We start from the raw sequence: 27,196 nt of genomic DNA, 5'->3' as shown, positions 1-27,196 counted from the left end.
GATACTACTTCACACACAAGGACAGCTACAATTTTTTAAAGGAAAGTAACAAGGGTCGAGGAAAAATAGACACCCTTGTATATTATTAGCAGCACTGTAAAATTTTGCATGCACTGTGCTTCACAGTTTGACAAGTGCTCAAAAAGTTAAACGCAGAGCTGCCATATAATCCAGAGTAATTTCATTCTTAGTATATAATCAAGACTTGAGAATGAATACTCAAGAAGATGTATGCATAAGATGTATGCATCTCAATGTTCACTGCAGCACTGTTCACAATAGCCAAGACATGGGAGCAACCTAAATGTTCATCAACACAAGAATGGATAAATAAGATGTGGTACACATGTACAATTAGATATTACTCAACCATTAAAAAGAATGAAATAATGCCATTTGCAGCAACATGGATGGACCTAGAGACTGTCATACTGAGTGAAGTATGTCAGACATAGGAGAAATATCATGTGCTATCCCTTATATGTGCAATCTATACAAATGAATTTACACAACAGAGACAGACTTGCACAGACTTCTGAGAACAAACAACGGTTGCCAGGGCGAAAGATGGGGTGAGGGTTAGTCAGGGAGTTTGGAGTGGACATGTATGCACTGCTGTTACCTAAAATAGATAATGAACAAGTTCCTAAATTACAGAACAGGGAACGTGGCTCAATGTTATTGAGAGAGTTAATTCTTAGGTAGGTTGATAAGAAGTCCAGGGTCTCCAAGGAGGAGAAAGGGGTCTGGGGCTCTCTCTCAAGTAGGAGAAAAGGAGAAACTTTTTTTTCTGCATTCCTTAGTCTTAGCCACATAAAGCTTTTTCTTTTTTTAATCCTAAACTAATGATTACACAACAATTCATGTTTTGTTGAGACTCTGTACTAAGAATTATATAACAACAATGTACCCTGCTTGAGGATGTGTTTCTTCTTCTTAAGACCCTTCAGACTAATCCTGTCATCTTAAAATGTATATTATGGAAGTGGGTCTGGTAAGATTTTTTCCATTGTTAGTTCTAATCCCATTATCTTAAAATGTAAACTGTGGGAATGGGTCTGATAAGATCTTTACAATCTTGAGACATTCTTGTGATTTACTGTAATCATCAATTGAAAAAGTACATAGCTCCTTTGCTAAGGCTAGCAAGGGGGCACTCTCGGTCCCAATTCTGATGTCCATGTGAGAAGCTTTCTCTGCCCCTTTTTATTTTTTTAAATTTTATTTTATTTAACTTTACAATATTGTATTGGTTTTGCCATATATCAAAATGAATCTGCCACAGGTATACATGTGTTCCCCATCCTGAACCCTCCTCCCTCCTCCCTCCCCATACCATCCCTCTGGGTCGTCCCAGTGCACCAGCTCCAAGCATCTAGTATCGTGCATCAAACCTGGACTGGCGACTCGTTTCATATATGATATTATACATGTTTCAATGCCATTCTCCCAAATCATCCCACCCTCTCACTCTCACAGAGTCCAAAAGACTGTTCTATACATCAATGTCTCTTTTGCTGTCTCGTATACAGGGTTATTGTTACCATCTTTCTAAATTCCATATATATGCATTAGTATACTGTATTGGTGTTTTTCTTTCTGGCTTACTTCACTCTGTATAATAGACTCCAGTTTCATCCACCTCATTAGAACTGATTCAAATGTATTCTTTTTAATGGCTGAGTAATACTCCATTGTGTATATGTACCACAGCTTTCTTATCCATTCATCAGATTTTTACAATCATTCTTTCTTTCTTCTTTTTTTTTTAATTAAAAAAAAATTTTTAAGTCCCCTTTTTATACTTAATAAAACTCTGCTACACAAAAAGCTCTTGAATGATCAAGCCTTGTCCCTGGTCCTGAAGCTAAATCTTCTTTGGAGACCATGAAGCCGTCATCGTTCACAGTAAGCCATCATTATGTGGCAGCCTGGATGAGAGAGGGGTTTGGGGGAGAATGGATACATGTATGGCTGAGTCCCTTTGTTGTCCACCTGAAACTATCACAATATTGTTAATCAGTTATACTCTAATATAAAATAAACAAGTTTTTTAAGTTTATTTTTTAAAAACCCTGAAAGGTGAAAAAATAAAAAAGGAATTATTTACCATTTTGCCTGAAATAACCAAAACATATTAATAACCATAGAAATGTATGTAAAATGATTTTCAAGAAACCAGACATCAAACCACAAGTGACAGTGATCAGAAGGGACAGATAAGAAACAAAATACATGAGCTCTACAACTGCTCTGAGAGCTGGACAATAAAAAAGGCTGATTACCAAAGAACTGATGCCTTCGAACTGTGGTGCTGGAAAAGACTCTTAAAGAGTCCCTTGGACAGCAAGAAGATCGAATCAGTCAATCCTAAAGGAAATCAACCCTGAATATTCACTGGAAGGACTGATGCTGAATTTGAAGCTCCAATGCTTTTGACCACCTGATACAAAGAACTGACTCATTAGAAAATACCCTGATGCTGGGAAAGACTGCAGGCAGGAGGAGAAGGGGACAACAGAGGACAAGATGGCTGGATGGTATCACCGACTCAACAGATATGAGTTTGAGCAAGCTCCAGGAGACGGTGAAGGACAGGGAGGCCTGGTGTGCTGCAATCCATGGGGTCGCAAAGAGTTAGGACATGACTTAGTGACTGAACAACAACAACTGTTGTAGCTTATTGCCTTCAGTGAGTTTCCAAATTATGGCAAAGGAAACTGTGGTGCAGCTAAGCAAACTGAACTGAAGAGAAAAAACTGAAGTCCAAGAAGAAAAATGCAGTTAGCATTCTTTCCGTGAACCAGAAAGGAGAGAACTTCAGAGACAGAGAGCTCTGGAGATGAGTAGAACATCTTGCTTGAATATAACAACAGAAGCCAACATATGTGTCTGAGGAAGTGACCTGAATCTGGTGAAAGGACTATCAATTTTGATAACACTAGAGGAAAGGGTAACTGGCAATAACTCAGGCTGATGAGGAACAGTGTCTGCTCCCAACAACCAGAATGGAAAATTTATATTCAAAAGGCATTGGGTAGAGCACTTAGCGGTCATATAAAATGAACAGCTTTAGACTGAATACTGAACCAGAACATCTAATAAAATTAGAAAAGAAATGATCAAGTTGTCTTTGATAATGTATTAATTACATCTGAAAAGAAACAAGACAAAATTCACAGGAATATAAAATTATTTAGCCCCAAATAAGATAAAATCACTATAGTTGGAACCTATACAAAAATTATGAGGGGTGAAAAAGGGGCAAGAAAACACATAAAAAAGGGAATAATCAAATAAAACTAAACTAGAAAACAGGAGGTAAAATACTTGTATACTAAAAACTACAACACAGTGCTGAAAGAAACAACAGGAGGCCTAAATAAATGGAAATTTATTCTGTGTTCACAGTAGGAAGACTTAATATTAAGATATCAATAGTACATAAAGCAATCTAGTGATTAAATGCAACCTCTATGAAAATATCACCATGGTTTTTTAAGAAAGAAATTTAAAATTCTCAATATTAAATTGCAAATGGTCCTGAATAGCTAAAACACAGTTTTGAAAAACAACAAACCTGGAGCAGCCATATATCCTCATTTCAAAACATACTACAAAGCACTAGTAATCAAAGCAGACAGACCTATAGACCAATGGAATATAAATAAACCTATTCATTTATTACCAACTGATTCTTGATAAGGGTGCCAAGTCCATTCAATGTGAAAATTAGTATCCTCAATAAACGGTGCTCAGAAATTTGTATTTCTACAAGCAGAAAAATGAAGTTGGATGCTTAACCCCATACAGATATCAACTGTGACTTAATTACAAGAGCTAAAAATTCCTAGAAGAAAAGATAGGGCTAAATCTTCATGCCACTGGATATGGCAACAAAATTTTTTTAAAAATGGATAAACTGGAGTTCATTAAAAGTACAATTTCTGCATATCAGAAGATGTTATCAACATCTCTGTCAAATGGTTAAACAGATGTTAACATGGTCTGTCTCAACTGGCACAAGACAAGCACCAATCATCAGAAAGCTGGAGAGACTATATTAATATCTAACACAGTGGACTTCAGTGCAACCAGCATAACCGGAATGAAAGGTGCATCAGTACATAATGATGGAGACTCAACTGATCAAGAAAAAAAATAGCAATCCTAGGTACCTATAATTACTGAGTTTCAAAATAGTCCAATCCACAATTACAACTTTGAGTTTCAACATTTCACTCTTACAAATTGATTTAACAAGTGGAAACCAGAACAAGAGAGATAAAGAAAACTTGACTTCTACCTTAAATGCCAGAATAAATATTTTTAAGGAGGACATGGAAACATTCATCAAGATGGGCCATACAATTCTCAAAACAACTAAAAATGCCAAATAATATACAGCATGTTTTCTAAATAGGAAAAAAAATAGTTAGAAATCAACACTACAAAGATAACACTGGAAATGATAAATTATATCGGAATTAAATAGGATACTACAAAAAGAGCCCTGGGACAAATAAAATTACAAAGAAAATTAGAAAACATTTTGTACCAAGTGAAAAACTTAAATAGTGGGATGAAAGTAAAACAAGGGCAGGGAAAAACATATAGCCTTAAATACTTACATAAGAAAAGAAAAAGATATAAATCAATGTAATATGCTGCTCTCTTAAACTAAATAAAGTGGAGCACATTGTTTCAGATGAGAAAGAGAGCAAAAATATTTTTTAAATGTTTAAGTAAGATCAGATATAAGAAAGAAATCAGATAAATGAAAAATTCAATAAACTAAAAGTTAGCTCCTTGAAGATACTAACAAAATCCATAAATTTCCAACTAGAGCTTGTAAAACCAGGAACAAATTAGTCAAGATAAATGAGTAACACCAGAATGATGGAAGAAATATCACTACAGATTCTATGACATTAGTGGTAAAATAAGATAATACTGCTAAGTTTGTGGAATAGATTTGACCATTTAAAGAAAATGGACACATCTTGCACATAAAATTATAAAAATGGACCCAGAAAAGCCAAAAAGCACTTTGTCGATTAACCGTTTTAATTACAACTCTTCCCACAGGGAGCTACAGTTCGGCTGTGGTGGTGGTCTAATGCCAAATGCTGAATGGGCTAGTGCCCTTTCAGCCCAATGGTTACGACTAAAACTAGAACTAAAAACGAAATAACTACCTCAGGGTCTCTAAAAAGCAAAGACTTTAGGTGAATTTGTAAAGGTAGTTAAGAGAAGCAACTCACAGCAAGACAAGTGTCTCATTTATTTTAATTTTCTCTCTCAGCCATGCCACCAAGGTTGACTGATTTGCAAAGCATTGCTGTACAGGCAGATAAAACTTCAACTGAAGACATGACACACTTCTGGTCAATGGAATCAAGGAATAAAGCCCAGAGAGACAACAGGGTGAGAGGGAAGTCTTGGAGGCAACTGATGCTAAGAAAGAGTTCCCTTACTTCTGTATATGAGCCTGTACAAGACTCAGCAAAATTCCTGTGCCACATGTACACTACATAGACCCAAGCCAACATACAAAGACTTTAGAGAACTAAACTTAGATCTGAAACCATACAAATTGCTGTCTAACTCCTGAACATATAATCAGTGAAAAGACCCCAAACCAGCAATAACAAAGTCTTTGAGAAGAATTGAACTGGATTTGAATTAGGTTTCCTACTAAAACAAAAACATCAACCTTTTTCAGATGATTATAACAGAATTCAGAGGATATACAACATAACATTCACTAGTTATAATGTTAGAAAGTAAATCAACATCTAAAAATCCAAGAAAATGTGACCTATTAACAAGAGAAAAGATAAACAAATGCTAACCTCAAGATAACAGATACTTGAACTATCAGACAATATCATTCTAAGGTAGATAAATAAACAAACTGAAGAACAGACAGAAAACCTTGAAAAACACTAAACCCTCAGGCACCTATATTACAGTAGCAATAGGCATAAGATATGGGTATCACTGTCAATACTGAAGAAGAAAAGAGAAATAGTTAATCTAGCAATATATATAAATGATATTACATAATTTGGTGAAAGACAAATTCACAGATTCAAGGATCTCATAGAATCCTAAACAGGTATTATTTTTTTTAATGTCTAAAAACATCACATTCAAAAGGTTGACAATATATAATAAAAATCCAGAAAGCAGTTGGACAGAAATGACAAACTATATACAAGGAAACAACAATTCAAGTGACTGTAGATTTCTAAATCAGAGTCTGCAGTGGTCAGAAGACAGTGGAACAACAGTTTTAAGAACTGAAAAAAAAAAAAAAACTTCAACCCAAAATTCTATACTCAGAGAAAATATCCATCAAAAAATGAAGAACAGAGATCTATAGATAGAGAAGTATCATCTTTAGACAGAGAAAAGTTAAGACAATTTGCCACCAGCATACCTGCTCTACAAGAATTGTTGAGGAAATTCTTTTAGATGACATAATATCTGAAAGATACTATGTGAAAGATAGTATCTGGCAGACAACATCTGTAAGAGGAAACTTCCATCAGCAATGGAAAACATCTGGATAAATACGAAAGACTATTTTCTCCTTAAGTTATTTAAATATGTAAGATTATTAAAAGTAAAAATCACAATAGGGTTTGGAGAACTTTTCAGTGTGAAAAGTGAAAGTGAAAGTCAATCAGTTGTGTCCACCCCATGGACTATACAGTCCAAGGAATTTTCTAGGCCAGAATACAGGAATGGGTAGCCTTTCCCTTCTCCAGGGGATCTTCCCAACCCAGGGATCAAACCCAGGTCTCCAGCACTGCAGGTGGATTCTTTGCCACCTGAGCCACAAGGGAAGCTGTTTCAGTGTACCAATAAGTAATAAATATGATTATAAAATAAATAGCAGTGAGATGGTACCCAGATAAGGGATTTCAAGCATTGTAATGTTTCTACATTTTTCTGGACTGGTGTAATATCAACTCTTAAGTAGACAATGAAATTTTAAATTTGTATAGTCTTTAGACTACCAAAAACATATAAAAAGTACAGTCAAAAAGGAAATTAAATGAATCAAATACAACTAAAATGGCATTAAATGTTTTAACTATAATACTTAAAATAATCAAATAATATAAAAAAGGCAGCTTAACTAATTGAAAATGTTATAAGAAAAAACAAATGAGCTAGAATAGCTAAGACAACTTTGCAAGAGAAGAAAAGAGAATCACACTACCCAATCTTAGTACTCAGTAGCTACAGTACAGTACAAGTTTTGGTACAAAAACTGACACAAAGATCAATGAAACAGATCACCTTCCTGAGTAACCCATCAAATATTAAAAGATGAAATAATATCAGTTTTACAGAAACTCTTTTGGAAAATAAAGTTGGAGGGAAAATTGCCCAAGTCATTTTATGATGCCAACATAACTGTATTTCATAAACATGACAAAGACATTTAAAAAAATAGATGAATACTCTTGTTGAAAAAGATATAAATATTAACAAATGAAATAAAACAGTAAGTCAAAAGAATAAAAGATCACGATTGGTAGAGTTTATCTCAGGAATGCAAGGTTAGTTCAACATTAGAAAATCAACCAACATAAATTTCTATACTAATATAATAAAAATGTATTTTTTAAAAATTCAGATAAAGAATGGGACAAAATTCATTAACTACTCATGATCATGACTTTAGAACAGCAGGAGACTGGGCTTCCCTGGTGGTACAGTGGTTAAGAATCTGCCTGCCAATGCAGGCGACATGTTCAATCCCTGCTCTGGCAAGATCCCAAATGCTACAAGGCAGCTAAGCCCATGAGTCACAACTACTGAGCTTACACACCTAGAGCCTGTGCTCTTCAACAAGAGAAGCCACTGCAATGAGAAACCCGTGCACTGCAACAAAGAGTAGCCCCTGCCTGCCACAACTAGAGAAAGCCTGCACACAGCAATGAGATCTAGTATGGCCAAAAATGAACAAATACATCTTAAAAAAAGAAAATAATAGTCAGGGACTACATCAAGCTGAAAACAAGTATCTAAGACAGTCCTAGTGCTAATATCATTCTGAAAACAAAAAAGTTATCTCTAATATTGGAAACAGGATAAGAATGCCTGTTTTTACTCAACACTGTATTGGAAGACCTAGTCTTGGCAATAAAACAAGGAAAAAAATGGCACAAATATCAGAAAAAATAAAATTTATTTGAAGATGATATATTTATTCTTGAAAAAATATATATAGGGTCTAGAAAATAATTATGAGCTCTCATCATTTGAATTAAACAGAGACACTGGATCCAGGTTAATATTTAAAAATCAACTGTATTCTTATATGTTATAGTAATTCAGAAACACAGAATAAGCAAAGAAATTTTTAAATAAAGTACTTACTATGCTGCTAATTCGCTTCAGTCATGTCCGACTCTGTGCGACCCCATAGACGGCAGCCCACCAGGCTCCCCCGTCCCTGGAATTCTCCAGGCAAGAACACTGGAGTGGGTTGCCATTTCCTTCTCCAATGCATGAAAGTGAAAAGTGAAAGTGAAGTCGCTCGGTCGTGTTCAACTCTTAGCGACCCCATGGACTGCAGCCCACCAGGCTCCTCCATCCATGGGATTTTCCAGGCAAGAGTACTGGAGTGGGGTGCCATTGCCTTCTCCAGTACTTACTATAAAGCTACATTAATAAAGACACATGGTATTGGTGAAATGATAAATATAAGGATAAGTGGACCAGAATTAATTCAGTATAATTTTTGACTTTTGACAGCAGTACCAAGGAGCTTCCCAGGTGGCGCTAGTGGTAAAGAATCTGCCTGCCAATGTAGGAGATGTAAAGATGTGGGTTCAATCCCTGGGTCGGGAAGATCCCCTGGAGGAAGGTATGGAAACCCACTCCAGTATTCTTGCCTGGAGAATTCCATGGACAGAGGAGTCTGGCAGGCTACAGTCCATAGGGTCACACAGAGTCGGAAACAATTGAAGCAACTTAGCACGCACCAAGGAAAATTTAATGAGAAAAGAAAAGTCTTCCACAAATGGTTCTGGATCACCAAGATGGGCTACCTGTATTGTGAAAAATGAATACTGACCCTTATCCTCATACCAAACAGAAATATTAATTCAAGCATAGACTTAAATGCTCAACCCAAAAGTACTAAATAAAAAGCACAGTAGAAATCTTTGTGACATTAGGGTAGGAAAAGTTTTATTAAATCACAAAAACGAACCACAGAATAAAAAAAAAAAAAAAACTTAATAAACTGGACTTTTTCAACTTTTTGCTTTGAAAACAAAACTACAAGCCTTAGTCTGGAAGAATATATTCATAGTATATATATCAGAAAATAACTTTTGTCCATACTAAACTAAGAACTCTGTAACAACTCAGTAAGACAAATAACCCACTTTAAAAACTGCAAAGATATTTGAACAGACATTGTGCAAAAGAAAACCAACATCCAAAAGAAACTTGAAAATATCTTATTAAAAGGAAAATTAAAATTAAAACTACACATACACTACACATACACAGATTAGAATGGTTAAAATTAAAAAGAGTGACTACTCTATGCTTTGGAAAATATTTATTAAATAGAACAACAGGAACTCCACAACTTTGCTGGTAGAACATGAAAATTTTACAGCCACTTTAAAAATAATTTGGCTTTTTTTAAAAAATAAAGTTAAACATAAACTTACCGTATGACCCAGCAATCGCAGTCATAGGTATTGTCCACACAAAGACTTGTACAGGAATGTTCATAGCAGCATTATTTGTAATGGCCTAAAACTGGAAACAACCCAAATGTCCATCATCAGCTGAATGGATAAACAAATGTGGTATATCCATACAATGGACGACTACTCAGCAATAAAGAGGAGCAAACTATTACTACACACAATAATACTGATGAACCTCAAAATCATTATGCTGAGTGAAAGAATTCAGACAAAGATTATATATTGCATCAGTTCAGTTCAGTTGCTCAGTCGTGTCCGACTTTTTGCGACCCTATGAATCGCAGCACGCCAGGCCTCCCTGTCCATCACCAACTTCCGGAGTTCACTCAGACTCACGTTCATCGAGTCAGTGATGCCATCCAGCCATCTCATCCTCTGTTGTCCCCTTCTCCTCCTGCCCCCAATCCCTCCCAGCATCAGAGTCTTTTCCAATGAGTCAACTCTTCGCATGAGGTGGCCAAAGGACTGGAGTTTCAGCTTTAGCATCATTCCCTCCAAAGAAATCCCAGGGCTGATCTCCTTCAGAATGGACTGGTTGGATCTCCTTGCAGTCCAAGGGACTCTCAAGAGTCTTCTCCAACACCACAGTTCAAAAGCATTGATTCTTTGGCGCTCAGCCTTCTTCACAGTCCAACTCTCACATCCATACACGACCACTGGAAAAACCATAGCCTTGACTAGACAGACCTGTTGGCAAAGTAATGTCTCTGCTTTTCAACATGCTGTCTAGGTTGGACATAACTTTCCTTCCAAGGAGTAAGCGTCTTTTAATTTCATGGCTGCAGTCGCCATCTGCAGTGATTTTGGAGCCCAGAAAAATAAAGTCTGACACTGTTTCCACTGTTTCCCCATCTATTTCCCATGAAGTGATGGGACTGGATGCCATGATCTTTGTTTTCTGAATGCTGAGCATCAAGCCAACTTTTTCACTCTCCACTTTCACTTTCATCAAGAGGCTTTTGAGTTCCTCTTCACTTTCTGCCATAAGGGTGGTGTCATCTGCATATCTGAGGTTATTGATATTTCTCCTGGCAATCTTGATTCCAGCTTGTGTTTCTTCCAGTCCAGCGTTTCTCATGATGTACTCTGCATATAAGTTAAACAAGCAGGGTGACAATATACAGCCTTGACATACTCCTTTTCCTATTAGGAACCAGTCTGTTGTTCCACGTCCAGTTCTAACTGTTGCTTCCTGACCTGCATACAGATTTCTCAAGAGGCGGCAGGTCAGGTGGTCTGGTATTCCCATCTCTTTCAGAATTTTCCACAGTTTTTTGTGATCCACACAGTCAAAGGCTTTGGCATAGTCAATAAAGCAGAAATTGATGTTTTTCTGGAAACCTCTTGCTTTTTCCATGATCCAGCTGATGTTGGCAATTTGATCCCTGGTTCCTCTGCGTTTTCTAAAACCAGCTTGAACATATACTGCATAAGTCCACTTATTAAAAATTATAAAATGTATGTAAATATGTAGTGATACAGAACACAATATCAAAGTTAGCCTGGGAATGGATATTGAAGGACTGATTACAAAAAGGTATAAGCAAAGTTCAGGATTATGGCAGAGATCCTCTTCTTTATCACAGTAATAGTTGCATGGATGAATACAGTCCAAGTCATTAAACTGCGTAATTTCAACATGTATACTAAATTGTATGTCAATGTTGAGCCCAAACAAAGCAAGTTGCAGAAGTTATTTAAGATAAGACACTACTCATTGATTATCATGCAAACCAATTATTTGCTAGTGTTGACTGCTACAATAGGGTTGAAATCATAAAATCCTGAAGTTTGGTAAAAAATATCAAATTCTGATAATAGATATATCTGAGCAGAAGCAAAGACAACAGATTGTCGAGGCCTTCACAGGAAGCGTCACCTGTGTTCTAGTTAAATCACTTTAGCGTGGCCTTGCTAAAACTCATAGTTCTGAGTGTTTATTTTTTATTTTTAGGAGTTTTCATACCCATTCTTCTCACATATGAATAAAGACAGTTTCAGTGCTTTATTTACAGTTTTCATGATCTTGATTTCTTATTAGTCTTCCTAGAATGTTCAGAAAAGTATTCACCAAAAGTGGTGAGGGCTGGCATTCCTTTTCTCTTCCAGTTGTCAGGGCCCACAGGCTTTCCCAACTAGGTGTGATACTAGTTGGAGGCTTTTCAGAGATGCCATTAATTGGATTGATAAGGGAAGTATCAGTCAGTTTAATACACCTTTACTTGGAAACTCAGGAGGAGAAAAAGTAGTTAATAGGAAAATTTTTTTTTCCTTCTTCACATTTTTTAGCCTAGTATTTTTTTTTATTTTATTTTATTTTTAAACTTTACATAATTGTATTAGTTTTGCCAAATATCAAAATGAATCCGCCACAGGTATATATGTGTTCCCCATGAATAAATACAATTTTCCAAATTTGAAGATCACTTAGTCCACAAATCCAAGAAACTCAACAACAAACTACTAACAAAGAATCACAAAAAAAAAACAACACCAAAATGCATCATATTTATATTCCTCAAAAGCGTAATAAAAAGAAAATCTTAAAAGAATTCTCGAAAAAAAAAACATATTCCTCCACATATTGCATAGAGGAACAAAATGAGGATGATACAGATTTCCAACTGGAACAATTCAAGTGAGAATACAGGGTCAACATTTAAATATGTTCAATATCCAGTATACAAAACTTTCAAAAATGAAAACAAAAAAATATGACTATTCATCAGTAGCAAACTCACATCAGAAGAAATGTTAAATAAAATCCTTCAGGCCATAGGAAGAGAATTGTACATGGAATTGAGTCTACACCAAGAATGAAGACTAACTGATAGGATAATTAGATGGGTAAGTACTGTAGAATATTCTTAAAGAAATGGGAATACCATACCACCCTATCTGCCTCCTGAGAAACCTGTGTGCAGGTCAAGAAGCAACAGTTAGAACTGGACATGGAACAACGGACTGGTTCAAAACTGGGAAACAAGTATGTCAAGGCTGTATACTGTCACCCTGCTTATTTAACTTAAATGTAGAATATATCATAAGAAACACTGGGCTGGATGACTTACAAACTGGAATCAAGACTGCCGGCAGAAATATCAACAACCTCAGATATGCAGATGATACCACTTTAATGGCAGAAAGCTAAGAGGAACTAAAAAGCCTCTTGGTGAAGGTGAAAGAGGAAACTGAATAGCTGACTTAAAATTCAATATTCACAATATGAAGAACATAGCATTTGGTCCCATCACTTCATGGCAAATAGATGTGGAGAAAGTGGAAACAGTGTCAGATTTCATTTTCTTGGGCTCCAAAATCACTTCAGAGGGTGACTGCAGCCACAAAATTAAGACACTTGCTCTTTGGAAGAAAAATCTAAACAGCGTATTAAAAATCAGAGATATCACTTTACCAACAAATGTCCATATATGTCAAAGCTATGGTTTTTCCAGCAGTCATGTATGGATGTGAGAGTTGGGCCATAAAGAAGGCTGAGTGCTGAAGAATTGATATTTTTGAACTGTGGTGTTGGAGAAGACTCTTGAAAGTCCCTTAGACAGCAAGGAGATCAAACCAGTGAATTCTAAAGGAAATCAACTCTGAATACTCAATGGAAGGTCTGGTGCTGAAACTGAAACTCCAATACTTTGGCCACCTGATGGGAAGGGTCGACTGACTGAAAAAGATCCTGATGCTGGGAAAGACTGAGGGCAAGCGGAGAAGGGATGACAGAGGATGAGATGGTTGGATGGTATCACCAACTCAATGGACATGAATTTGAGCAAACTTAGGGAGATAGTGAAGGACAGGGAAGCCTGGCGTGCTGCAGTTCATGAGGTCACAAAGAGTCGGATATGACTTAGTGACTGAACAACAAATACATGTAACTTTTTCCTATTATTTTTATCCCCATAAAAGATAAACTGTTTAATAAACAGAACAACATAGTGTGGGATTTGTGACACAGGTAAGCTAAACTGGATGGATGTCAACAATAAGGAGGGGAAGAAATGGAAGTATATTTTAAGATGCTTATACTTTATATGAAGTGGTATAATAATAAATACAGACTGTGATAAATTAATGACATACACTATAAACCTAAAATAACCATTACAATAAAAACACACAGAGTTGTAACAGGTCAATAAGGCAGATATGTAAAAGAACAAACACTTCAACTGATTTAATCGAATGCAGAAAAATAGTAAAAAAGGAACAAAAAATAAGTTGGGGAAACATAAAGTGGTGAGATGATACACTTGAACTTGACAATAAGAGCAGTTATAGTAAATTGGGTTTAAAGATCCCAATTAAAAGACCTATTTTATAAACAAATTGAAACATTTATCTTTTCTCTATATCTAAACTCTCCAGAGATTGGAAGCTCTTAGTTTCCAGTAACTTTATAAGTTAGGAAGGTTATCTCAATAACAGGTACAGAAATCTCAAGGAATTTTGGAGACCCTGAGAAGGGAGGAAATTACTTAGATCTGTTAGGCAAAATCTGTGATAGCCTTTGACATGGCTTTCCGCAGGGAAGTGCGCCAACTGTGACAGACCATGCAGAAGCGTGGCCGAGAGGAGCTACCCCTTGCCCGATGTCAGGGGTGGCAGCCAGGAGGAGCTACCCCATGCCCGAGGTTTGGGGCGGCGGCTGAGAGGAGCAACCCCACGTCAAAGGAGCAGTGGCTGCGCGGGCACAGGAGGGCCAACAGGAGCTACTCCACATTCAAGATCAGGAGGGGTGGCTGTGAGGAGATATCCCTCGTCCAAGGTAAGGAGCAGTGGCTGTGCTTTGCTAGAGCAGCCGTGAAGAGATATCCCATGTCCAAGGTAAGAGAAGCCCAAGTAAGACGGTAGGTGTTGCGAGAGGCATCAGAGGGCAGAAACACAAACCATAATTACAGAAAACTAGTCAGTCTAATCACACGGACCACAGCCTTGTCTAACTCAATGAAACCAAGCCAAGCCCTGCAGGGCCACCCAAGATGGACAGGTCATGATGGAGAGGGCTGAAAGAATGTCATCCAATGGAGAAGGGAATGGCAAACCAATTCAGTATTCTTGCCTTGAGAACCACATGAACAGTATGAAAAGGCAAAACGATAGGATACTGAAAGAGGAATTCCCAGGTCGGTAGGTGCTCAATATGCTACTGGAGATCAGTGGAGAAATAACTCCAGAAAGAATGAAGGGATGGAGCCAAAGCAAAAAGAATACCCAGCTATGTTTGTGACTGGTGATAGAAGCAAGGTCCAATGCTGTAAAGAGCAATATTGCATAGGAACCTGGAATGTCAGGTCCATGAATCAAGGCAAATTGGAAGTGGTCAAACAAGAGATGGCAAGAGTGAATGTCAACATTCTAGGAATCAGCAAACTAAAATGGACTGGAATGAGTGAATTTAACTCAATGACCATTATATCTACTACTGTGGGCAGGAATCCCTTAGAAGAAATGGAGTAGCCATCATGGTCAACAAGAGTCTGAAATGCAGTACTTGGATGCAATCTCAAAAATGAAAGAATGATCTCTGTTCATTTCCAAGGCAAACCATTCAATATCACAGTAATCCAAGTTTATGCCCCAACCAGTAACGCTGAAGAAGTTGAACTGTTCTATGAAGAGCTACAAGACCTTTAAGAACTAACACTCAAAAAAGATGTCCTTTTCATTATAGGGGACTGGAATGCAAAAGTAGGAAGTCAAGAAACACCTGGGGTAACAGGCAAATTTGGCCTTGGAATACGGAATGAAGCAGGGCAAAGGCTAAAAGACTTTTGCCAAGAGAACACACTGGTCATAGCAAACACCCTCTTCCAACAACACAAGAGAAGATTATACACATGGATAACACCAGATGATCAACACCAAAATCAGATTGATTATATGCTTTGCAGCCAAAGATGCAGAAGCTCTATACAGTCAGCAAAAACAAGACCAGGAGCTGACTATGGCTCAGATCATGAACTCCTTATTACCAAATTCAGACTGAAATTGAAGAAAGTAGGGAAAACCACTAGACCATTCAGGTATGATCTAAATCAAATTCCTTATGATTATACAGTGGAAGTGAGAAATAGATTTAAGGGACTAGATCTGATAGAGTGCCTGATGAAATATGGACGGAGGTTCGTGACATTGTACAGGAGACAGGGATCAAGATCATCCTCAAGAAAAAGAAATGCAAAGAGGCAAAATGGCTGTCTAAGGAGGCCTTACAAATAGCTGTGAAAAGAAGAGAAGTGAAAAGCAAAGGAGAAAAGGAAAGATATAAGTATCTGAATGCAGAGTTCCAAAGAATAGCAAGAAGAGATAAGAAAGCCTTCCTCAGTGATCAATGCAAATAAATAAGAGGAAAACAACAGAATGGGAAAGACTAGAGATCTCTTCAAGAAAATCAGAGATACCAAGAGAATATTTCATGCAAAGATGGGTCGATAAAGGACAGAAAAGGTATGGACTTAACAGAAGCAGAAGATATTAAGAAGAGGTGGCAAGAATACACAGAAGAACTGTACAAAAAAGATCTTCACGACCAAGATAATCACAGTGGTGTGATAACTCACCTAGAGCCAGACATCCTGGAATGTGAAGTCAAGTGGGCCTTAGAAAGCATCACTACAAACAAAGCCAGTAGAGGTAATGGAATTCTAGTTGAGCTATTTCAAATCCTGAAAGATGATACAGCGAAAGTGTTGCACTCAATATGGCAGCAAATTTGGAAAACTCAGCAGTGGCCACAGGACTGCAAAAGGTCAGTTTTCATTCCAATCCCAAAGAAAGGCAATGCTAAAGAATGCTCAAACTATCACACAATTGCATTCATCTCACATGCTAGTAAAGTAATGCTCAAAATTCTCCAAGCCAGTCTTCAGCAATACATGAACCATGAACTTCCAGATGTTCAAGCTGGTTTTAGAAAAGGCAGAGGAACCAGAGATCAAATCGCCAACATTCGCTGGATCATGGAAGAAGAGAGTTTCAGAAAAACATGTATTTCTGCTTTATTGACTATGCCAAAGCCTTTGACTGTGTGGACCACAATAAACTGTGGAAAATTCTGAAAGAGTTGGGAATACCAGACCACCTGACCTGCTGCCTCTTGAGAAACCTATACGCAGATCAGGAAGCAACAGTTAGAACTGGACATGGAACAACAGGCTGGTTCCAAATAGGAAAAGGAGTACGTCAAGGCTGTATATTGTCACCCTGCTTATTTAACTTATATGCAGAGTACATCATGAGAAACACTGGGCTGGAAGAAGCACAAGCTGGAATCAAGATTGCCGGGAGAAATATCAATAACCTCAGATATGCAGATGACACCACCCTTATGGCAGAAAGTAAAGAGGACCTAAAAAGCCTCTTGATGAAAGTGAAAGAAAGAGGAGAGTGAAAAAGTTGGCTTAAAACTCAACATTTAGAAAACTAAGATCGTGGCCTCTGGTCCCATCACTTCATGGCAAATAGATGGGGAAACAGTGGAAACAGTGTCCGACTTTATTTTGGGCGGCTCCAAAATCACTACAGATGGTGACTGCAGCCATGAAATTAAAAGACGCTTACTCCTTGGAAGGAAAGTTATGACCAAACCTAGATAGCATATTGAAAAGCAGAGACATTACTTTGCCAACAAAGGTCCGTCTAGTCAAGGCTATGGTTTTTCCTGTGGTCACGTATGGATGTGAGAGTTGGACGGTGAAGAATGCTGAGTGCCGAAGAATTGATGCTTTTGAACTGTGGTATTGGAGAAGACTCTTGAGAGTCCCTTGGACTGCAAGGAGATCCAACCAGTCCATCCTAAAGGAGATCAGTCCTGGGTGTTGTTTGGAAGGACTGATGCTAAAGCTGAAACTCCAGTACTTTGCCATCTCATGCGAAGAGTTGACTCATTGGAAAAGACTCTGATGCTGGGAGGGATTGAGGGCAGGAGGAGAAGGGGACGACAGAGGATGAGATGGCTGGATGGCATCACCGACTCAATGGATGTAAGTTTGGGTGAACTCCGGGAGTTGGTGATGGACAGGGAGGCCTGGCGTGCTGCAATTCATGGGGTAGCAGAGTCAGACATGACTGAATGACTGAAGTGAAACGATGGTTTTCCTAGCCCTGAAAGGCTTTATTTTAAAAGTTTAGTCTGACAATCTGACAGCAAAAGAGACACAGATGTATAGAACAGTCTTTGGACTCTGTGGGAGAGGGCGAGGGTGGGATGATTTGGGAGAATGGCCTTGAAACATGTATAATATCATATGTGAAATGAGTTGCCAATCCAGGTTCAATGCACCATACAGGGTGCTAGGGGCTGGTGCACTGGGATGACCCAGAGGGATGGTATGGGGAGGGAGGTGGGAGGGGGGTTCACGATGGGGAACACACGCACACCCATCGCAGATTCGTGTTGATGTATGGCAAAACCAATACAATATTGTAAAGTAATTAGCCTCCAATTAAAATAATTAATTTATAATTAAAAAAAAAGTTCAGTCTGAGACTCTATAAAAGTCTCAGCAAAGCACAAAAGTCTATGATCAATTATGGTTATATAAGTCATCAGGCCAAGTTTATTGAGAACAGATCTATACTACAAACAGGTCTTAATTTGGTTAGATTTGGTACAAATGATGGTGATTTTAAGGAGGAAGAGATGTTTCAATGAATGTTAAATCCCAGTTTGTTAATGGAGGCTTTTCTTCTAAGCCTTAGTTATCTACTAAGACTTACAACTAAGTCTTAGTTATCTACTAAGACTCATTTCCTGGATAGTTCTTTGCTGTTAGGGTATATTAATGTAAAAATTGAATTGAATTATTAAAGAACTTTAATAATGGCTTCCCTGGTGGCTCAGACGGTAAAGCCTGCAACGCGGGAGACCTGAGTTCGATCCCTGGGCTGGGAAGATCCCCTGGAGAAGGAAATGGCAACCCACTCTAGAACTCTTGCCTGGAAAATTCCATGGACAGAGGAGCCTTGTAGGCTACAGTCCATGGGGTCCCAAAGAATTGGACACAACTGAGTGACTTCACTTCACTTCACTGACAGACTAGATTTAGAGAGCAAGATCAAAATTACATGTTATCTAAATAAGTACGTCTTAACATAAAGACATAAGTTTAAAGTAAGGGTCTAGTAAAAGATACAGCATTTGTACTGATCAATTTTATGTGTCAACCTGGCTAAGTGATACTCACTAGTTATTCAATCAAACACTAATCCAGGCATTGCTGTAAAGATACTTTGTAGATAAGATGATTGTTTACAATCAGTTGACTTTAAGTAAATGAGATAACCTGGTGGGACTGTTTTAATCCGTCAAAAGGCTAACAACAGTACTACAACTCCCCTAAATAAGAAGAAATTCTGCCTGTGGGCTGCAGCTTCAGACCGTGGCCAACAGTTTTTTGCCTGCCCTTCCTGAGAGCCTGTCCTATAAATTTTGGAATTGTCTCACTAGTTGTCATAATCATATCAAACAATTTCTTGCAATAAATTTCTGATATGTATTTCCTACTGACTGTCTTCTCTAGTGGAACCATGACTGATAATCCATGATAACACCAATAAAAATAAATCTGTAGTTGGTAGTATTAATATTAGACAAAACAGAAGTCAGAGGATAGATTATTACAAGGAATAAAAAATACCTCACAATGATAAGGGCATGAATATAACCAGAAACATATAGCAGAAAACATGTTTCAATAATTAAAAAGTCTGACTCTTTGTGACCCTATGGGCTGTAGCCCACCAGGACTGTAGGAGTGGGTTGCCATACCCTTTTTCAGGAGATCTTCCCAACCCAGGGATCAAAGTCGTGTCTCTTATGTCTCCTGCATTGGCTTTTATGTCTCCTGCATTGGCTTTTATGTCTCCTGCATTGGCAGGAGGGTTCTTTACTACTAGTGCCATCTGGAAAGCCCCAAAAGTATTCACATACCACACATTCCCTTTAACAATTGAATTACATTAGATTTCAATATAAGAAAGACCTCTGGAAATTTCCATAACAGTTGGTAATTAAACACAGTTTTAATAATCAATTGCCTGAAGAAGAAATCAGAGAAGAAATGAGCATTTTGAAATAAATGGAAATGAAAATAAAACATGACAAAATGTGTGAAGTGCCACTAAAGCTAGGGACAAATGTATACCTTACAGGCCACACATTATCAGAATGTTATCCCTTACTCAACCTAATTAATCATATGTATTAAAGAAATTGAATTTTTAGTAAAACAAAACACACTTCTCAAAAAAGAAGACAAAACAGAAGGTATTCTCTGTCTTTGCCTTGATGATTCTATATAAGACTAAGCTAATTTCTCTCTCCTGAAGCCAGCAGTGAGAAGGAAGATATATTTAAAGTGCTGGGGGAAAAGCGTCAACTGAGAATTATATATCTGGCAACAATGTCCTTTAAAAGATTTGAGAGACATAAAGCCATTCCAAGATAAAGAAAAGATGAAGAGATTCATTACCAGTAGATCTGTCCTACAAGAAATATTAAACGGAGTCCTTTTAAAGTAGAAATTAAAGGATGCTAGACAATAACTCCAAGTCAGATGAACAAATACAGATCTCTAGTAAAGGCAGACACACAGTGGGTATAAATGTCAGAAATATGGCAATTCTGGCTTGTAACCACTATTTTTATTTTCTGTAAAATTTAAAAAACAAATGCATAAGAACAATTATCAATTATGTTATTGGGCACACAATATTAAAGATAAAATTTGTTGCGGCTGTTTGGTCACTAAGTCACATCTCATTCTTTGCAACCCCATGGACTGTAGCCCACCAGACACCTCTGTCCATGGGATTCCCCAGGCAAGAATACAGAGTGGGTTGCCATCTCCTTCTCCAGGAGATCTTCCTAACCCAGGGATCAAACCCACATCTCCTGAAATGGCAGGCAGATTCTTTACTGTTGAGCCACCAGGGAAGCCTCTAAAGATATAATTTAGAACATCAATAAGTTAAGGGGAATGCAGAGTTGTAAAGAGGGAGAGTGTATATACTTGAATGAAGCTAAGTTGACACCAGTTATAATTAGATTGTTATAATAAGATGCTATATTTCATCTCTAATGGAGCCACAGAGTAAAGAACTTTACAAAGGAAATGAGAGGGGAATCAAAAAGTGTCACTATAAGAAATCAACTAAACATAAAAGAAGGCAGGAATGGAAGAAATGAGGAACAAAAAGGTATGAGAAATACAGAGAACAAACAGCAAAATGACAGTACTCCTTTCGTAAGCAGTAACTTTAAACATTAATGGATTCACCTCTCCAGTCAAGAAGAGATACCGGCAACATGGATCAAAGGAAAAAAAAAAAAAGGAAATGTTTCACCCAGTGTTAACTACAAGAGACTCATTCAGTTCTTAAGCACAAAAAGGCTGAAAGTGAGAGAACAGAAAAAGATCTTACATAGAAAAAAAAAATTTTACCTGCAAAGATTAACCAAAAGAAAGCCAGGTGACTATACTAGTATCAGAAAAAATAGACTTTCAGACAAAAATTATTATAAGATACAAAGAATATTACATATGATAGAAAATTCAGTTTATCAAGAAGAAATAACAATTATAAATGTATATGTAGTTTTCACTCAACAACAAAACTCCAAAATATATAAGGCAAACACTGAAAGAACTGAAAGGAAATAGAGTTTTATATAATATTAGTGACTTCAATAACTCATTTTAAAAAATAACAACCATACAAAAACTCAATAAGGAAACGGAGAACTTGAACAACACTATAAATACATTAGACCTAAGAGACATATATAGAGGCCTCCATCAGAATAGCTAAATATACATTTTTATCAAGTGAACATGGAACATTCTTCAGGATAGATCATATGTTAGGTCCCTAAAAAGTCTCAATAAACTTCAAAAGATTGAAATCATACAAAGTGCCTTTTCTGATTACAATAGAATAAAGCTGGAAATCAGTACATTAAGGAACACAGGAAAATACATAAATATTTGGAAATCAAATAATACTGTTAATTAATGAATCAATTGATAAACACAAGGGAAACAGGTACTTTGAGAAAATGAAAATGACAATAAACTTATGAGATGCAGCAAAAGAAGTGCTAAGAGAGTTATTTATAACTCTAAATACTTAGATCCAAAAAGAAAGATCTCAAATTAATAAACTGACTGCTCAAAGTCAAAGTGAAAGTCTCTCAGTCATGTCCGACTCTTTGCAACTCCATGGACTGTTTTCCAGGCCAGAATACTGGAGTGGCTAGCCTTTCCCCTCTCCAGGGGATCTTCCCAACCCAGGGATCAAACCCAGGTCTCCCACATTGCAGGCAGATTCTTTACCAGCTAAGCCGTCAGGGAAGCCCGACTTTGCTTAAGGAAATAGGAAACGTGAAACAAACAGAGCACAAAGCCAACAGAATGATGAAGATAATAAAGATTAAAACTGAGGCAAAAAAAAATACACATAAATATATAGGAAAGTATATTAACAGAAACACAAAGCTGATTCTTTGAAAAAACTAACAAAATTAATCACTTTAGCTAGACTATGAATAAAAGAGAAAAGACTTAAAACACTAAAATAACAATCTGAGTAAAAGTTGGGATATTACTACTGATTTTATACAATAAGAAATATAAAAGTACACTATGAATAACTGAACACCAATAAATTAGATAACTGAAATGAAATGGACACATTTCTAACAACACATAATCTACCAAAATGACACATAAAGAAATAGAAAATCTGAATAAACCTGTAACTAGTAAGACATTACATTAGCAATCAAAAACCTCCTCATAAAGAAAAGCCCAGGGCCAGATAGCTACACTGGTGAATTCTATTAAAATTTAAAGAGGCAACATAATTCCTTTTTCAAACTCATCCAGTAATGCAGAGACACTTCCTAACTCATAAGTTATCATTATCCTGATACCAAAGCCTCAAGAAAATTAAGCTAATATCCTTTATGAATGCTCACAAAAATCCTCAACAAAATACACCAAATTTAGCAACATATTTAGAAGACTGTATGCTGTGACCAAGTGGGTTTTATTCCCAGAATGCAAGGATGATTCAACATACAAAAACTTGATCAATTGTATATACCACATTAACAGTATGAAGCAGGGGAAAAAATGCTCATCTCAATTTATACAAAACATTTTGCCAATGTCAATACTCTTTCATAATAACAATAGTCAACTATGTATGGAAGAAAACTCTCTTAAAAGTCATATATGAAAAACTAACAACTAATATCATATTTAACAGTTAAAGATTGAAAGCTTTTTCTCCTAAGAACAACATGAATGGCCACATTTGCCACTTATATTCAACATACTGGAAATTTTTGACAGGGTAATTTGGTAAGAAGAATAAATAAATATGATTTTAAAAGAAGAATAAAAGTATTTCTGTTCATAGATGTCATGATCTTACATGTATAAAATACTAAAAAAAAACTTACTAAATCCAATAAACAAATTCAGCAAAATGGTACCATATGGAACCAATATGCTAAAACAGGTGCATTTCTAGAAATCAGTAATGAATAATCCAACATGGGAGCCAAGAAAACAATTCACTTAGAATAGAATAACAAAGAACAAAATGGCTAGGAATAAATTCATCCAAGAAGGCTGAATTTGTAGCTTTCACGCACTGAAAACTACAAAACACTGCTGAAAGAGTTTTGAAACAGGATACAAAAATTTGAAAAGATATCCTGTGTTCATGGATTACAGGACTTAAATAATAAGATAAAAATACCACCTAAAGCAATCTACAGGTGCAAAGCAATTCCTATCAAAATCACAATTTGAGTGTGTGGTTTTTTCTTTTCAGAAATAGTAAAACTCATCCTAAAATCCACAAGGAACTCTAGGATCCATGAATAACAAAACAATCTTGAAAAAGAAAGATTTAGGTCAATCACATTTCTTGATTTCAGAATTCATTTTTGTAGTAAATTTTGCTATAGTAATCAAAACTGTGTGATATTAGCATAAACACAGATATACAGACCAACAGATCAAAACAGAGGTCCCAGAAACATACATGGTTAACTGATGTTCAACATGGAAGCTAAGACCATTCCATGGGTAAAGCGTAATCTTTTCAACAACTGGTGCTGGAAAACTGAATATCCACATGCAAAACAATAAAGATGGACTCTTACATTGTATACAAAAATCAACTCCCAAAGACCTCACCACCAAATAGAACCACACTGGGGATTAGGTTTCAGCATACAAATTTGAAGGGATATAACTTTGGTAAAAAGTATACAGGAATTCTTTGAACTATTTTCCTAACTTTTCTGAAGTCTAAATTTTATATCAAAACAAAAAGTTTAAAACAATCAGTTACCTAGATACAAATCTAAGTAAAATATTTCTAAGACATCTATAAGAACAATTATAACGGATACATTTAAACGAAAACTTAACGGGATATATTTCAATGAAGATGCACAAGCATATGCACACGCACACTCAGATACACATCATGCTCATGAGTTGGAAGACTCAATATTGGTAGGATGACAATTCTACCAAAGAGACTGGTAGATTCAATGAAGTGACAATGAAAATCCAACAGCTATTTTTATAGAACTTGACAAGATGATTTCAAAAGTCTGACTGGAAAAAAAAAAAAAAAAAGTCTGACCGGAGAGGCAATGGACCTCATAGCACATAGTGAAAGTTGATCCGTTGTGTACGACCCCATGGATTATGGAATTCTCCAGGCCAGAATACTGGACTGGGCGGCTTTTCCCTTCTCCAGGGGATCCTCCCAACCCAGGGATCGAACCCAGGTCTCCCACATTGCAGGCAGATTCTTTACTAGTGAGCCACCAGGGAAGCCCAAAAATACTGGAGTGGGTAGCCTATCCCTTCGCCAGGGGATCTTCCCAATCCAGGAATTAAACTGGGGTCTCCTGCATTGCAGGCAGATTCTTTACCAACTGAGCTATCAGGGAAGCCCTCATAGTACATAAGGACACGGCTTATCAGAGATTTGAGACTCATTAAAAGTTGTAACTATTTGTTGAAGGGATAGACTAACGCATTAGTGGAACAAGAAAGTATTCAGAAACATATCTACCTATAGAGACACAAATATGTAGCAGTGGGTAAAGGATGATACTATTGAAGGTTTTAAAGTAATGAGATGATTACATTTGGAATTCACAAGTATAATCAGAAGCAATATGGTATACGGACTGAAAAGGAGAAAAAGTAAAGGGGCACCAGTTAGGAAAAGACTATAATCATTCCAGGCAAAAAACAATGAAATCCAAATTACAGTGGGAATGAAATCAAGCAGATAAATTTGGGTAAAACCTCTGAACAAGAAATTAACTGTAGAAGAGCAGTGAGGGAGAGCGAAGAGAAGGAAAAGTTGGAAAGTGCAAAGGACTGCTGTCCAGTTAACAAGTCCTGAGTGGCAGACCTGTGAAATCTCCCAGATAAAAGAATCAATCTAAGCAGATGCAGCAGAGACATGGTCCTGACTTCAAGGGCTATAAAATTTTGCTTTTTAATTTTTGAAAAGTCATACTCAGAATCTATTAAAAGACATACCAAATGTCTGTTGTTACATATACATTATAACACTGCAATACATTATAACATTGTAATGCCCTGTTACACACGTATTTTAAGAGATTAAGATAGGGTAAACATGCTAAACTATTATAAAACACACCAAAAATGTAAAATATCAAAATGTCCATTATTTAAGATTAATACTCATTTTTCTATAAATTTATACAAAGAAGTAACTAAAAAAAATAAGCTGGTTAAGTAAAAGTGTAAACATTTAATACAATAATAAAAAAAGAAATAATCTAATTTCTAACATAAACAAAATGTTTAAATGTAATTCCTAAGATTAGTTAGCTATTTTTAATAAATAAAAGTAATATGAAGACAGTAGAGTAACATGCAATTGCATTTATAACTTAATGGTCAATAGAAAAAAAGTCACAATAATTTCACTATTTCTGCTGAACCATTTATTGATATAGCTCTGTTAAAATTATAAATTTATGAAGACAAAGATCAGGTGATACCATACACAAATGATAAATTTGAATTATTAGAGAAAGGAAACACTTGTGAATGTTTTTCTTTAGCATGCCTTTAGTGTTTAAACAATGGTGCTCAAGCTTTAAGGGAAAATTTTAAATTTTTACCTTTTTATTCTGAACTCTAACACACACAAAAAAATAAGATAGAAATGTACAATATAATGAATGCTTGCACAGAAGACCTGTCTAGAAACAATTAAGGAACATAAAATAGGAGCCTGCCACCTCTCAACACTGCTCCTGTCCCACTCCACTCATTCCCCGTCCCCATCACAAGTCAGCACTAGTCATGTGCGTCACGGTGATAATTTCTGTCAACTGCACTGCAGTTTTAGCTTTCAGCATTCATAAATAAATCTCCATAAAACACAGTTCAGCTACGCCAAATTGTAAGGATTACACTGTGGTTGATTGGCTTCTTTTCCATCAGTTATGTTTATAAAACTTATCCACACAGTTGTAATTCCCATTCACCCATTATAGCCATTCCTATATAACACTCCCATTGTATGAATATATCACTCTTTTATTTGTACATTTTAACATGAATGGACATTTCGGTTGTCTCTAGTTTGGGACTATGAAAACATATGCTGTGAAGAAATTTTCCTGAGAGTCAAATGCTAGATCACAGAGTATGGGCATCATCACATTTACAGTAATGCCAAACTGCTTCTCCGGGCACACGACTTACATCCATTGAGGCAGTGTACTCCAAGTCTCCACAGCTTTTTAAACATATAGTGTATTAAGACTGTTTACTTTTCGTCCATCTGATAATTGCGTAGCAGGATCTCATTTAGTTTTTAATTTACATTTTCCTGATTACAAAAAGGTTGAACATATATTCACGGACCCACTGACCATCTGGAATTACTCTCTTATGAATTACTTGTTCAAACCTCTTTCCATTTTTTCAATATTGTCTTGTCTTTTTCAAAAATGTTTTCTTATAGGTTTTTTATATGACCTAGTCTTTTATTGGTTATATCCATTACAAATATATTTCCCACTCTTTGGATTATCTTCTCTTTGGAATATCTTTTGATAAACCTAAGTACTTAATTTTTATGTAGACAAATTTAACAACCTTTTTTAATAAAAATCAGTGATTTTTGTGTTTTTTTAATCTTTTTCTGATGCTGAAGATGTGATGATATTTGCTTGTTATATTCTAAAATGTTTACAGTTCTTGATCTATTTATGTTTGTAATACATCTGTAAGTGATTTTTAGCTGAGTCCAATCTTAATTTTTTCTATACTGCTTTATATGCCAGTATTACCTGACAATTTTCATGTATTTCAGACCTATGTTAAGTCCTCACAAATTCA

At 36.4% G+C, this 27,196-nt stretch overlaps 1 protein-coding gene across 2 annotated transcripts in view; it reads right to left on the bottom strand.

Moving 5' to 3' along the window:
* The window catches only part of ZPBP (zona pellucida binding protein), a 151,469-nt gene that overhangs the window by 26,879 nt on the left and 97,394 nt on the right, over positions 1 to 27,196 (bottom strand). The window contains exon 8 of one of the 2 annotated variants that reach the window (XR_009735767.1): positions 9,711 to 9,801. The exons of the other annotated variant lie outside the window; for it this stretch is intronic. The gene's annotated coding sequence lies outside the window, so the exon portion shown is untranslated. The remainder of the gene's footprint in view (positions 1 to 9,710; positions 9,802 to 27,196) is intronic. 2 annotated transcript variants of the gene reach the window in all.

This window comes from Bos javanicus, chromosome 4 (assembly GCF_032452875.1).
Source record: "Bos javanicus breed banteng chromosome 4, ARS-OSU_banteng_1.0, whole genome shotgun sequence".
Taxonomy (NCBI): Eukaryota; Metazoa; Chordata; class Mammalia; order Artiodactyla; family Bovidae; genus Bos; species Bos javanicus.
This window is presented reverse-complemented; position numbering and strand designations above follow the sequence as displayed.